Source organism: Balaenoptera ricei, chromosome 19, assembly GCF_028023285.1.
Source record: "Balaenoptera ricei isolate mBalRic1 chromosome 19, mBalRic1.hap2, whole genome shotgun sequence".
Taxonomy (NCBI): domain Eukaryota; kingdom Metazoa; phylum Chordata; class Mammalia; order Artiodactyla; family Balaenopteridae; genus Balaenoptera; species Balaenoptera ricei.
Window position 1 is genome coordinate 25,106,805 of NC_082657.1, and position 14,600 is coordinate 25,121,404.

The window sequence follows — 14,600 nt, forward strand, 5'->3', positions numbered from 1 at the left end:
AAACCTGTGGACTGGCAACATGACTGAGGTTTGATTGTAGAACCCTGTGCCCTGGAAACATGACTGCGACCTGATACTTGAAACCCATGGCCTGGGAACTTCACATTGGTTTGATTCTGGAACCCTGTGACCTGGGAACATGACTGAGGCGTGATTCTGGAAAAGTGTGGCCTGGGAATATGACTGAGGTTTGATTCTGGAAATCTGTGGCCTGGGTATTTGACTGAGATTTGATGGCAGAAATCTGTGGACTGGCAACATTACTGAGGGTTGATTGTAGAACCCTGTGCCCTGGAATCATGACTGCGACCTGATACTTGAAACCCATGACCTGGGAACTTGACATTGGTTTGATTCTGGAACCCTGTGGCCAGGAACAAGACTGAGGCGTGATTCTGGAATGCTGTGGCCTGCGAACATGACATCTGTTTAGATTGTGGAATACTGGGCCCTGAGAACCTGACTGAGGCTTGGTTCTGGAACCCTGTGGACTGGGAACATGACTGAGGTTTTATTCTGGAATCCTGTGGCCTGGGAACATGACATCAGTGGATTCTGGAACCCTGTTGCCTGGGAACTTGAGAACGGTTTGATTCTGGAACCCTGTGTCTTGGGAATATATCTGAGGTTTGATGGTGGAAATCTGTGGCCTGGCAACATGACTGAGGTTTGTTTCTGGAACCCTGTTCCCTGGGAACATGACTGAGGTTTGCTTCTGGACACCTTTCTCCTGGGAACATGACTGTGGTTTGATTGTGGAATCCTGTGGCCTGCGAACATGACTGAGGTTTGATTCTGGAACCATGTGTCCTGGGAATATGACTGATCTTTGATTCTGGAAATCGGTGGCCTGGGCACTTGACTGAGGTTTGATGGCAGAAACCTGTGGACTGGCAACATGACTGAGGTTTGATTGTAGAACCCTATGCCCTGGAAACATGACTGCGACCTGATACTTGAAACCCATGGCCTGGGAACTTGACATTGGTTTGATTCTGGAACCCTTTGGCCAGGGAACATGACTGAGGCGAGATTCTGGAATCCTGTGCCCTGGAAACATGACTGTGGCTTAGTACTGGAAACCCATGGCCTAGGAATTTGACATTGGTTTGATTCTGGAACCCTCTGGCCTGGGAACATGACTGAGGTTTGATTCTGGAACCATGTGTCCTGGGAATATGACTGAGGTTTGATTCTGGAAATCTGTGGCCTGGGAACTTGACTGAGGTTTGATGGCAGAAACCTGTGGACTGGCAACATGACTGAGGTTTGATTGTAGAACCCTGTGCCATGGAAACATGACTGCGGCCTGGTACTGGAAACCCATGGCCTGGGAACTTGACATTGGTTTGATTCTGGAACCCTGTGGCCTGGGAACATGACTGAGGCGTGATTCTGGAAACCTGTGGCCTGGGAACATGACATCTGTTTAGATTGTGGAATACTGTGCCCTGGGAACCTGACTGAAGGCTTGGTTCTGGAATCCTGTGGACTCGGAACATGACTCAGGATTGATTCTGAGACCATGTCGCCTAGGTATATGACTGTGGTTTGATTCTGGAAGCCATTGGACTGGGAATATGTCTGATGTTAGATTGTGTAATCCTGTGGCCTGGCAACATGACATCAGTTTGGATTCTGGTACCATGTTGCCTGGGAACATGAAATCGGTTTGATTGTGGAAACCTATGGTCTGGGAATATGACTGAGGTTTGATGGTGGTACCCTATGGCCTGGCAACATGACTGAGGTTTGATTCTGGATCCCTGTGGCCAGGGAACATGACTGAGGCGTGATTTTGGAAACCTGTGGACTGGGAACACGACATCTGTTTAGATTGTGGAATACTGTGCCCTGGGAACCTGACTGAGGCTTGGTTCTGGAACCCTGTGGACTGGGAACATGACTGAGCTTTTATTCTGGAACCCTGTAACCTTGGAACATAACTGAGGATTGATTCTGGAACCCTGTGGCCTGGGAACATGTCTGAGGTTTCATGGTGGAAACCTGTGGCTTGGCAACATGACTGAGGTTTGTTTCTGGAACCCTGTTCCCTGGGAACATGAATGAGGTTTGATTCTGGACACCTTTGTGCTGGGAACATGACTGTGTTTTGATTGTGGAATCATGGGTCCTGCAAACATGACTGAGGTTTGATTCTGGAACCATGTGTCCTGGGAATATGACTGAGGTTTGATTCTGGAAATCTGTGGCCTGGGAACTTGACTGAGGTTTGATGGCAGAAACGTGTGGACTGGCAACATGACTGAGGTTTGATTGTAGAACCCTGTGCCCTGGAAACATGACTGTGGCCTGGTACTGGAAACCCATGGCCTAGGAATTTGACATTGGTTTGATTCTGGAAACCTGTGGCCTGGGAACATGACTGAGGCGTGATTCTGGAAAAGTGTGGCCTGGGAATATGACTGAGGTTTGATTCTGGAAATCTGTGGCCTGGGTACTTGACTGAGGTTTGATGGCAGAAATCTGTGGACTGGCAACATGACTGAGGTTTGATTGTAGAACCCTGTGCCCTGGAAACATGACTGCGACCTGATACTTGAAACCCATGGCCTGGGAATTTGACATTGGTTTGATTCTGGAACCCTGTGGCCAGGAACAAGACTGAGGCGTGATTCTGGAATGCTGTGGCCTGCGAACATGACATCTGTTTAGATTGTGGAATAATGGGCCCTGGGAACCTGACTGAGGCTTGGTTCTGGAACCTTGTGGACTGGGAACATGACTGGGGTTTTATTCTGGAATCCTGTGGCCTGGGAACATGACATCAGTGGATTCTGAAACCCTGTTGCCTGGGAACTTGAGAACGGTTTGATTCTGGAACCCTGTGTCTTGGGAATATATCTGAGGTTTGATGGTGGAAACCTGTGGCCTGGCAACATGACTGAGGTTTGATTGTAGAACCCTGTGCCCTGGAAACATGACTGCGACCTGATACTTGAAACCCATGGCCTGGGAACTTGACATTGGTTTGATTCTGGAACCCTGTGGCCTGGGAACATGACTGAGGCGTGATTCTGGAAAAGTGTGGCCTGGGAATATGACTGAGGTTTGATTCTGGAAATCTGTGGCCTGGGTATTTGACTGAGATTTGATGGCAGAAATCTGTGGACTGGCAACATGACTGAGGTTTGTTTCTGGAACCCTGTTCCCTGGGAACATGACTGAGGTTTGCTTCTGGACACCTTTCTCCTGGGAACATGACTGTGGTTTGATTGTGGAATCCTGTGGCCTGCGAACATGACTGAGGTTTGATTCTGGAACCATGTGTCCTGGGAATATGACTGAGCTTTGATTCTGGAAATCTGTGGCCTGGGCACTTGACTGAGGTTTGATGGCAGAAACCTGTGGACTGGCAACATGACTGAGGTTTGATTGTAGAACCCTGTGCCCTGGAAACATGACTGCGACCTGATACTTGAAACCCATGGCCTGGGAACTTGACATTGGTTTGATTCTGGAACCCTGTGGCCAGGGAACATGACTGAGGCGAGATTCTGGAATCCTGTGCCCTGGAAACATGACTGTGGCTTGGTACTGGAAACCCATGGCCTAGGAATTTGCCATTGGTTTGATTCTGGAACCCAGTGGCCTGGGAACATGACTGAGGTTTGATTCTGGAACCATGTGTCCTGGGAATATGACTGAGGTTTGATTCTGGAAATCTGTGGCCTGGGAACTTGACTGAGGTTTGATGGCAGAAACCTGTGGACTGGCAACATGACTGAGGTTTGATTGTAGAACCCTGTGCCCTGGAAACATGACTGCGACCTGATACATGAAACCCATGGCCTGGGAACTTGACATTGGTTTGATTCTGGAACCCTGTGGCCTGGGAACATGACTGAGGCGTGATTCTGGAAACCTGTGGCCTGGGAACATGACATCTGTTTAGATTGTGGAATACTGTGCCCTGGGAACCTGACTGAAGGCTTGGTTCTGGAATCCTGTGGACTCGGAACATGACTCAGGATTGATTCTGAGACCATGTCGCCTAGGTATATGACTGTGGTTTGATTCTGGAAGCCATTGGACTGGGAATATGTCTGATGTTAGATTGTGTAATCCTGTGGCCTGGCAACATGACATCAGTTTGGATTCTGGTACCATGTTGCCTGGGAACATGAAATCGGTTTGATTGTGGAAACCTATGGTCTGGGAATATGACTGAGGTTTGATGGTGGTACCCTATGGCCTGGCAACATGACTGAGGTTTGATTCTGGATCCCTGTGGCCAGGGAACATGACTGAGGCGTGATTTTGGAAACCTGTGGACTGGGAACACGACATCTGTTTAGATTGTGGAATACTGTGCCCTGGGAACCTGACTGAGGCTTGGTTCTGGAACCCTGTGGACTGGGAACATGACTGAGCTTTTATTCTGGAACCCTGTAACCTTGGAACATAACTGAGGATTGATTCTGGAACCCTGTGGCCTGGGAACATGTCTGAGGTTTCATGGTGGAAACCTGTGGCTTGGCAACATGACTGAGGTTTGTTTCTGGAACCCTGTTCCCTGGGAACATGAATGAGGTTTGATTCTGGACACCTTTGTGCTGGGAACATGACTGTGTTTTGATTGTGGAATCATGGGTCCTGCAAACATGACTGAGGTTTGATTCTGGAACCATGTGTCCTGGGAATATGACTGAGGTTTGATTCTGGAAATCTGTGGCCTGGGAACTTGACTGAGGTTTGATGGCAGAAACGTGTGGACTGGCAACATGACTGAGGTTTGATTGTAGAACCCTGTGCCCTGGAAACATGACTGTGGCCTGGTACTGGAAACCCATGGCCTAGGAATTTGACATTGGTTTGATTCTGGAAACCTGTGGCCTGGGAACATGACTGAGGCGTGATTCTGGAAAAGTGTGGCCTGGGAATATGACTGAGGTTTGATTCTGGAAATCTGTGGCCTGGGTACTTGACTGAGGTTTGATGGCAGAAATCTGTGGACTGGCAACATGACTGAGGTTTGATTGTAGAACCCTGTGCCCTGGAAACATGACTGCGACCTGATACTTGAAACCCATGGCCTGGGAACTTGACATTGGTTTGATTCTGGAACCCTGTGGCCAGGAACAAGACTGAGGCGTGATTCTGGAATGCTGTGGCCTGCGAACATGACATCTGTTTAGATTGTGGAATAATGGGCCCTGGGAACCTGACTGAGGCTTGGTTCTGGAACCTTGTGGACTGGGAACATGACTGGGGTTTTATTCTGGAATCCTGTGGCCTGGGAACATGACATCAGTGGATTCTGAAACCCTGTTGCCTGGGAACTTGAGAACGGTTTGATTCTGGAACCCTGTGTCTTGGGAATATATCTGAGGTTTGATGGTGGAAACCTGTGGCCTGGCAACATGACTGAGGTTTGATTGTAGAACCCTGTGCCCTGGAAACATGACTGCGACCTGATACTTGAAACCCATGGCCTGGGAACTTGACATTGGTTTGATTCTGGAACCCTGTGACCTGGGAACATGACTGAGGCGTGATTCTGGAAAAGTGTGGCCTGGGAATATGACTGAGGTTTGATTCTGGAAATCTGTGGCCTGGGTATTTGACTGAGATTTGATGGCAGAAATCTGTGGACTGGCAACATGACTGAGGTTTGTTTCTGGAACCCTGTTCCCTGGGAACATGACTGAGGTTTGCTTCTGGACACCTTTCTCCTGGGAACATGACTGTGGTTTGATTGTGGAATCCTGTGGCCTGCGAACATGACTGAGGTTTGATTCTGGAACCATGTGTCCTGGGAATATGACTGAGCTTTGATTCTGGAAATCTGTGGCCTGGGCACTTGACTGAGGTTTGATGGCAGAAACCTGTGGACTGGCAACATGACTGAGGTTTGATTGTAGAACCCTGTGCCCTGGAAACATGACTGCGACCTGATACTTGAAACCCATGGCCTGGGAACTTGACATTGGTTTGATTCTGGAACCCTGTGGCCAGGGAACATGACTGAGGCGAGATTCTGGAATCCTGTGCCCTGGAAACATGACTGTGGCTTGGTACTGGAAACCCATGGCCTAGGAATTTGCCATTGGTTTGATTCTGGAACCCAGTGGCCTGGGAACATGACTGAGGTTTGATTCTGGAACCATGTGTCCTGGGAATATGACTGAGGTTTGATTCTGGAAATCTGTGGCCTGGGAACTTGACTGAGGTTTGATGGCAGAAACCTGTGGACTGGCAACATGACTGAGGTTTGATTGTAGAACCCTGTGCCCTGGAAACATGACTGCGACCTGATACATGAAACCCATGGCCTGGGAACTTGACATTGGTTTGATTCTGGAACCCTGTGGCCTGGAACAAGACTGAGGCGTGATTCTGGAATGCTGTGGCCTGCGAACATGATATCTGTTTAGATTGTGGAATACTGGGCCCTGGGAACCTGACTGAGGCTTGGTTCTGGAACCCTGTGGACTGGGAACATGACTGAGGTTTTATTCTGGAATCCTGTGGCCTGGGAACATGACATCAGTGGATTCTGGAACCCTGTTGCCTGGGAACTTGAGAACGGTTTGATTCTGGAACCCTGTGTCTTGGGAATATATCTGAGGTTTGATGGTGGAAACCTGTGGCCTGGCAACATGACTGAGGTTTGTTTCTGGAACCCTGTTCCCTGGGAACATGAGTGAGGTTTGCTTCTGGACACCTTTCTCCTGGGAACATGACTGTGGTTTGATTGTGGAATCGTGTGGCCTGCGAACATGACTGAGGTTTGATTCTGGAACCATGTGTCCTGGGAATATGACTGAGCTTTGATTCTGGAAATCTGTGGCCTGGGCACTTGACTGAGGTTTGATGGCAGAAACCTGTGGACTGGCAACATGACTGAGGTTTGATTGTAGAACCCTGTGCCCTGGAAACATGACTGCGACCTGATACTTGAAACCCATGGCCTGGGAACTTGACATTGGTTTGATTCTGGAACCCTGTGGCCAGGGAACATGACTGAGGCTTGGTTTTGGAACCCTGTGGACTGGGAACATGACTGAGCTTTTATTCTGGAACCCTGTAGCCTTGGAACATAACTGAGGATTGATTCTGGAACCCTGTGGCCGGGGAACATGACATCAGTGGATTCTGGAACCCTGTGGCCTGGGAACATGAGAACGGTTTGATTCTGGAACCCTGTGCCTTGGGAATATGTCTGAGGTTTGATGGTGGAAACCTGTGGCCTGGCAACATGACTGAGGTTTGTTTCTGGAACCCTGTTCCCTGGGAACCTGAGTGAGTTTTGCTTCTGGATACCTTTGTCCTGGGAACATGACTGTGGTTTGATTGTGGAACCATGGGTCCTGCAAACATGACTGAGGTTTGATTCTGGATCCATGTGTCCTGGGAAAATGACTGAGGTTTGATTCTGGAAATCTGTGGCCTGGGAACTTGACTGAGGTTTGATGGCAGAAACCTGTGGACTGGCAACATGACTGAGGTTTGATTGTAGAACCCTGTGCCCTGGAAACATGACTGCGACCTGATACTTGAAACCCATGGCCTGGGAACTTCACATTGGTTTGATTCTGGAACCCTGTGACCTGGGAACATGACTGAGGCGTGATTCTGGAAAAGTGTGGCCTGGGAATATGACTGAGGTTTGATTCTGGAAATCTGTGGCCTGGGTATTTGACTGAGATTTGATGGCAGAAATCTGTGGACTGGCAACATTACTGAGGGTTGATTGTAGAACCCTGTGCCCTGGAATCATGACTGCGACCTGATACTTGAAACCCATGACCTGGGAACTTGACATTGGTTTGATTCTGGAACCCTGTGGCCAGGAACAAGACTGAGGCGTGATTCTGGAATGCTGTGGCCTGCGAACATGACATCTGTTTAGATTGTGGAATACTGGGCCCTGAGAACCTGACTGAGGCTTGGTTCTGGAACCCTGTGGACTGGGAACATGACTGAGGTTTTATTCTGGAATCCTGTGGCCTGGGAACATGACATCAGTGGATTCTGGAACCCTGTGTCTTGGGAATATATCTGAGGTTTGATGGTGGAAACCTGTGGCCTGGCAACATGACTGAGGTTTGTTTCTGGAACCCTGTTCCCTGGGAACATGACTGAGGTTTGCTTCTGGACACCTTTCTCCTGGGAACATGACTGTGGTTTGATTGTGGAATCCTGTGGCCTGCGAACATGACTGAGGTTTGATTCTGGAACCATGTGTCCTGGGAATATGACTGAGCTTTGATTCTGGAAATCTGTGGCCTGGGAACTTGACTGAGGTTTGATGGCAGAAACCTGTGGACTGGCAACATGACCGAGGTTTGACTGTAGAACCCTGTGCCCTGGAAACATGACTGCGACCTGATACTTGAAACCCATGGCCTGGGAACTTGACATTGGTTTGATTCTGGAACCCTGTGGCCAGGGAACATGACTGAGGCGTGATTTTGGAAACCTTTGGACTGGGAACATGACATCTGTTTAGATTGTGGAATACTGTGCCCTGGGAACCTGACTGAAGGCTTGGTTCTGGAATCCTGTGGACTGGGAACATGACTCAGGATTGATTCTGAGACCATGTCGCCTGGGTATATGACTGTGGTTTGATTCTGGAAGCCATTGGACTGGGAATATGTCTGATGTTAGATTGTGTAATCCTGTGGCCTGGAAACATGACATCGGTTTGGATTGTGGTACCATGTTGCCTGGGAACATGAAATCGGTTTGATTGTGGAAACCTATGATCTGGGAATATGACTGAAGTTTGATGGTGGTACCCTATGGCCTGGCAACATGACTGAGGTTTGATTCTGGATCCCTGTGGCCAGGGAACATGACTGAGGCGTGATTTTTGAAACCTGTAGACTGGGAACATGACATCTGTTTAGATTGTGGAATACTGTGCCCTGGGAACCTGACTGAGGCTTGGTTCTGGAACCCTGTGGACTGGGAACATGACTGAGCTTTTATTCTGGAACCCTGTAGCCTTGGAACATAACTGAGGATTGATTCTGGAACCCTGTGGCCGGGGAACATGACATCAGTGGATTCTGGAACCCTGTGGCCTGGGAACATGAGAACGGTTTGATTCTGGAACCCTGTGCCTTGGGAATATGTCTGAGGTTTGATGGTGGAAACCTGTGGCCTGGCAACATGATTGAGGTTTGTTTCTGGAACCCTGTTCCCTGGGAACATGAGTGAGTTTTGCTTCTGGACACCTTTGTCCTGGGAACATGACTGTGGTTTGATTGTGGAATCCTGTGGCCTGCGAACATGACTGAGGTTTAATTCTGGAACCATGTGTCCTGGGAATATGACTGAGGTTTGATTCTGGAAATCTGTGGCCTGGGAACTTGACTGAGGTTTGATGGCAGAAACCTGTGGACTGGCAACATGACTGAGGTTTGATTGTAGAACCCTGTGCCCTGGAAACATGACTGCGACCTGATACTTGAAACCCATGGCCTGGGAACTTGACATTGGTTTGATTCTGGAACCCTGTGGCCTGGAACAAGACTGAGGCGTGATTCTGGAATGCTGTGGCCTGCGAACATGACATCTGTTTAGATTGTGGAATACTGTGCCCTGGGAACCTGACTGAAAGCTTGGTTCTGGAACCCTGTGGACGGGGAACATGACTGAGGTTTTATTCTGGAATCCTGTGGCCTGGGAACATGACATCAGTGGATTCTGGAACCCTGTGCGCGGGGAACATGACATCAGTGGATTCTGGAACCCTGTGGCCGGGGAACAGGACATCAGTGGATTCTGGAACCCTGTGGCCTGGGAACATGAGAACGGTTTGATTCTGGAACCCTGTGCCTTGGGAATATGTCTGAGGTTTGATGGTGGAAACCTGTGGCCTGGCAACATGATTGAGGTTTGTTTCTGGAACCCTGTTCCCTGGGAACATGAGTGAGTTTTGCTTCTGGACACCTTTGTCCTGGGAACATGACTGTGGTTTGATTGTGGAATCCTGTGGCCTGCGAACATGACTGAGGTTTAATTCTGGAACCATGTGTCCTGGGAATATGACTGAGGTTTGATTCTGGAAATCTGTGGCCTGGGAACTTGACTGAGGTTTGATGGCAGAAACCTGTGGACTGGCAACATGACTGAGGTTTGATTGTAGAACCCTGTGCCCTGGAAACATGACTGCGACCTGATACTTGAAACCCATGGCCTGGGAACTTGACATTGGTTTGATTCTGGAACCCTGTGGCCTGGAACAAGACTGAGGCGTGATTCTGGAATGCTGTGGCCTGCGAACATGACATCTGTTTAGATTGTGGAATACTGTGCCCTGGGAACCTGACTGAAAGCTTGGTTCTGGAACCCTGTGGACGGGGAACATGACTGAGGTTTTATTCTGGAATCCTGTGGCCTGGGAACATGACATCAGTGGATTCTGGAACCCTGTGCGCGGGGAACATGACATCAGTGGATTCTGGAACCCTGTGGCCGGGGAACAGGACATCAGTGGATTCTGGATCCCTGTGGCCTGGGAACATGAGAACGGTTTGATTCTGGAACCCTGTGGCCTGGGAACATGTCTGAGGTTTCATGGTGGAAACCTATGGCTTGGCAACATGACTGAGGTTTGTTTCTGGAACCCTGTTCCCTGGGAACATGAATGAGGTTTGATTCTGGACACCTTTGTGCTGGGAACATGACTGTGTTTTGATTGTGGAATCATGGGTCCTGCAAACATGACTGAGGATTGATTCTGGAACCATGTGTCCTGGGAATATGACTGAGGTTTGATTCTGGAAATCTGTGGCCTGGGAACTTGACTGAGGTTTGATGGCAGAAACCTGTGGACTGGCAACATGACTGAGGTTTGATTGTAGAACCCTGTGCCCTGGAAACATGACTGTGGCCTGGTAGTGGAAACCCATGGCCTAGGAATTTGACATTGGTTTGGTTCTGGAAACCTGTGGCCTGGGAACATGACTGAGGCGTGATTCTGGAAAAGTGTGGCCTGGGAATATGACTGAGGTTTGATTCTGGAAATCTGTGGCCTGGGTACTTGACTGAGGTTTGATGGCAGAAATCTGTGGACTGGCAACATGACTGAGGTTTGATTGTAGAACCCTGTGCCCTGGAAACATGACTGCGACCTGATACTTGAAACCCATGGCCTGGGAACTTGACATTGGTTTGATTCTGGAACGCTGTGGCCAGGAACAAGACTGAGGCGTGATTCTGGAATGCTGTGGCCTGCGAACATGACATCTGTTTAGATTGTGGAATAATGGGCCCTGGGAACCTGACTGAGGCTTAGTTCTGGAACCCTGTGGACTGGGAACATGACTGGGGTTTTATTCTGGAATCCTGTGGCCTGGGAACATGACATCAGTGGATTCTGAAACCCTGTTGCCTGGGAACTTGAGAACGGTTTGATTCTGGAACCCTGTGTCTTGGGAATATATCTGAGGTTTGATGGTGGAAACCTGTGGCCTGGCAACATGACTGAGGTTTGATTGTAGAACCCTGTGCCCTGGAAACATGACTGCGACCTGATACTTGAAACCCATGGCCTGGGAACTTGACATTGGTTTGATTCTGGAACCCTGTGGCCTGGGAACATGACTGAGGCGTGATTCTGGAAAAGTGTGGCCTGGGAATATGACTGAGGTTTGATTCTGGAAATCTGTGGCCTGGGTATTTGACTGAGATTTGATGGCAGAAATCTGTGGACTGGCAACATGACTGAGGTTTGTTTCTGGAACCCTGTTCCCTGGGAACATGACTGAGGTTTGCTTCTGGACACCTTTCTCCTGGGAACATGACTGTGGTTTGATTGTGGAATCCTGTGGCCTGCGAACATGACTGAGGTTTGATTCTGGAACCATGTGTCCTGGGAATATGACTGAGCTTTGATTCTGGAAATCTGTGGCCTGGGCACTTGACTGAGGTTTGATGGCAGAAACCTGTGGACTGGCAACATGACTGAGGTTTGATTGTAGAACCCTGTGCCCTGGAAACATGACTGCGACCTGATACTTGAAACCCATGGCCTGGGAACTTGACATTGGTTTGATTCTGGAACCCTGTGGCCAGGGAACATGACTGAGGCGAGATTCTGGAATCCTGTGCCCTGGAAACATGACTGTGGCTTGGTACTGGAAACCCATGGCCTAGGAATTTGCCATTGGTTTGATTCTGGAACCCAGTGGCCTGGGAACATGACTGAGGTTTGATTCTGGAACCATGTGTCCTGGGAATATGACTGAGGTTTGATTCTGGAAATCTGTGGCCTGGGAACTTGACTGAGGTTTGATGGCAGAAACCTGTGGACTGGCAACATGACTGAGGTTTGATTGTAGAACCCTGTGCCCTGGAAACATGACTGCGACCTGATACATGAAACCCATGGCCTGGGAACTTGACATTGGTTTGATTCTGGAACCCTGTGGCCTGGAACAAGACTGAGGCGTGATTCTGGAATGCTGTGGCCTGCGAACATGACATCTGTTTAGATTGTGGAATACTGGGCCCTGGGAACCTGACTGAGGCTTGGTTCTGGAACCCTGTGGACTGGGAACATGACTGAGGTTTTATTCTGGAATCCTGTGGCCTGGGAACATGACATCAGTGGATTCTGGAACCCTGTTGCCTGGGAACTTGAGAACGGTTTGATTCTGGAACCCTGTGTCTTGGGAATATATCTGAGGTTTGATGGTGGAAACCTGTCGCCTGGCAACATGACTGAGGTTTGTTTCTGGAACCCTGTTCCCTGGGAACATGAGTGAGGTTTGCTTCTGGACACCTTTCTCCTGGGAACATGACTGTGGTTTGATTGTGGAATCGTGTGGCCTGCGAACATGACTGAGGTTTGATTCTGGAACCATGTGTCCTGGGAATATGACTGAGCTTTGATTCTGGAAATCTGTGGCCTGGGCACTTGACTGAGGTTTGATGGCAGAAACCTGTGGACTGGCAACATGACTGAGGTTTGATTGTAGAACCCTGTGCCCTGGAAACATGACTGCGACCTGATACTTGAAACCCATGGCCTGGGAACTTGACATTGGTTTGATTCTGGAACCCTGTGGCCAGGGAACATGACTGAGGCTTGGTTTTGGAACCCTGTGGACTGGGAACATGACTGAGCTTTTATTCTGGAACCCTGTAGCCTTGGAACATAACTGAGGATTGATTCTGGAACCCTGTGGCCGGGGAACATGACATCAGTGGATTCTGGAACCCTGTGGCCTGGGAACATGAGAACGGTTTGATTCTGGAACCCTGTGCCTTGGGAATATGTCTGAGGTTTGATGGTGGAAACCTGTGGCCTGGCAACATGACTGAGGTTTGTTTCTGGAACCCTGTTCCCTGGGAACCTGAGTGAGTTTTGCTTCTGGATACCTTTGTCCTGGGAACATGACTGTGGTTTGATTGTGGAACCATGGGTCCTGCAAACATGACTGAGGTTTGATTCTGGATCCATGTGTCCTGGGAAAATGACTGAGGTTTGATTCTGGAAATCTGTGGCCTGGGAACTTGACTGAGGTTTGATGGCAGAAACCTGTGGACTGGCAACATGACTGAGGTTTGATTGTAGAACCCTGTGCCCTGGAAACATGACTGCGACCTGATACTTGAAACCCATGGCCTGGGAACTTCACATTGGTTTGATTCTGGAACCCTGTGACCTGGGAACATGACTGAGGCGTGATTCTGGAAAAGTGTGGCCTGGGAATATGACTGAGGTTTGATTCTGGAAATCTGTGGCCTGGGTATTTGACTGAGATTTGATGGCAGAAATCTGTGGACTGGCAACATTACTGAGGGTTGATTGTAGAACCCTGTGCCCTGGAATCATGACTGCGACCTGATACTTGAAACCCATGACCTGGGAACTTGACATTGGTTTGATTCTGGAACCCTGTGGCCAGGAACAAGACTGAGGCGTGATTCTGGAATGCTGTGGCCTGCGAACATGACATCTGTTTAGATTGTGGAATACTGGGCCCTGAGAACCTGACTGAGGCTTGGTTCTGGAACCCTGTGGACTGGGAACATGACTGAGGTTTTATTCTGGAATCCTGTGGCCTGGGAACATGACATCAGTGGATTCTGGAACCCTGTGTCTTGGGAATATATCTGAGGTTTGATGGTGGAAACCTGTGGCCTGGCAACATGACTGAGGTTTGTTTCTGGAACCCTGTTCCCTGGGAACATGACTGAGGTTTGCTTCTGGACACCTTTCTCCTGGGAACATGACTGTGGTTTGATTGTGGAATCCTGTGGCCTGCGAACATGACTGAGGTTTGATTCTGGAACCATGTGTCCTGGGAATATGACTGAGCTTTGATTCTGGAAATCTGTGGCCTGGGAACTTGACTGAGGTTTGATGGCAGAAACCTGTGGACTGGCAACATGACCGAGGTTTGATTGTAGAACCCTGTGCCCTGGAAACATGACTGCGACCTGATACTTGAAACCCATGGCCTGGGAACTTGACATTGGTTTGATTCTGGAACCCTGTGGCCAGGGAACATGACTGAGGCGTGATTTTGGAAACCTTTGGACTGGGAACATGACATCTGTTTAGATTGTGGAATACTGTGCCCTGGGAACCTGACTGAAGGCTTGGTTCTGGA